Source organism: Arvicola amphibius, chromosome 5 (assembly GCF_903992535.2).
Source record: "Arvicola amphibius chromosome 5, mArvAmp1.2, whole genome shotgun sequence".
Classification (NCBI taxonomy): Eukaryota; Metazoa; Chordata; class Mammalia; order Rodentia; family Cricetidae; genus Arvicola; species Arvicola amphibius.
Genome location: NC_052051.1, coordinates 150,931,507 through 150,933,113, shown reverse-complemented (window position 1 = coordinate 150,933,113; position 1,607 = coordinate 150,931,507).

Below are 1,607 nucleotides of genomic sequence, written 5' to 3'. Positions count from 1 at the left end.
TAAATAACTAGAAAAGAGATCATCAAGAGAGGGCAAAATAGGTGATGATGAAGGATGGAGTGGGCAGAAGGACATGTGAGGTACGGAAGAAAAAAAAGAGACTGAAGGGGTAGGTCACCAGGTGGGGTGGGGTGTCAAGTTAGCAGGGATGTGGGAGATCAAGGGGGAGGATAATCCCTAAAGTTCACTCTGTTCAAAAATGCCATGGTATTTAATAGTCTGTATGCTAATTTTAAAATTGAAAATAAGGGGCAAAAATAGTAGAGATAATACACAGCAGGCTCTTTTCATTCAAGAAACAAGACCTCTAAATGAATGTATTAAGCCAGGGGAGATCTCTGCCGAGAAGCAGGCAGGAAAGCTGAGAGCCATAGTCCAGCCGGAGGCCCTCTCCTGCTCTCCACCTGCCTGCCCACCTGCCTGCCTGAAGCACCAGGACAGCCTCCCGTCCCTCCCCCACATGCCACACTTGCAAGAACATAGAATCTAGACTCCCACTCAGCCCTCCCTCACACAACACCACTGGAGCCTGCTAGAGCCAGAGGGACCTTCGGCTTTACCTTCCTTCCTAGATCAAAAGCACGTAACAGATAGATATCCGTCCACATGCTATAGGACACTTAACAGATATCTACAGACATTCTGTCCACATGCTATAGGACACACATGGTCCTCAACAGCCCATGAACTTTCTCTGGAATAAATCATATATTAAGACACAAATCAAAGCCAGGTGGTGGTGGCACACACCTTTAATCCCAACACTCGGGAGGCAGAGACAAGCAGATCTCTGTGAGTTCAAGCCCAGCCTGGTCTACAGAGTTCATTCCAGGACAGGCTCCAAAGCTACACAGAGAAATCCTGTCTCGAAAAACAAAAACAAACAAATAAAAAGACACAAATCAACACATATGAGAAAGTAGAAATAACTTCTTATATCCTACCCGATCCCTGTGGAAGAAGACTGTAAACCAACAGCAAGAGAAACTCTAGAACACACACAAACTCATGGAGGTTAAAGGTCACGCTGTGAGATGATGCAAAGGAAACTGTCAATCAAGTGAGGAGTCTGCAGAATGGTAGGAAACCCCACCAGCTACATATCCAACCAAGGGTTGTTCTCTAGACAATGCAGAGGAGTCTGCAGCATGGTGGAAACTCCACCAGTTACACATCTAACAGGGGATTGTTCTCCAGATGATGCAAAGGGTTCAACAAACTAAGCATCAAGATAACAAAAATCCAATCAAAAATATGGGTCATAAAACAAAACGAAGGTCTCAAAAGAAGAAATCCAAATGGCTAATAAATAGTTTTAAAGGCGTTTGACATCATTTCCCCCCTCACCCCAGGCAGAATGCCTGTTATCAAGGACACAGATTGCAGCTGGTACAGGTGAGGGTAGGGAAAGGGGACACTTACCCCTCGGTGATGGGAGTGTGAGCTGGGGCAGCCAGTTCAGGTGAGGACGGAAAGGGAGCACTTAGCCCTCAATGATGGGAGTGTGAGCTGGGGCAGTCACAGTCACTGCAGAAATTAGTGTCAAGTTTTCTCTGAAAGCTAAAAACAAAACTACCAAATGACGCACCTATGCCACTCTAGGGCAT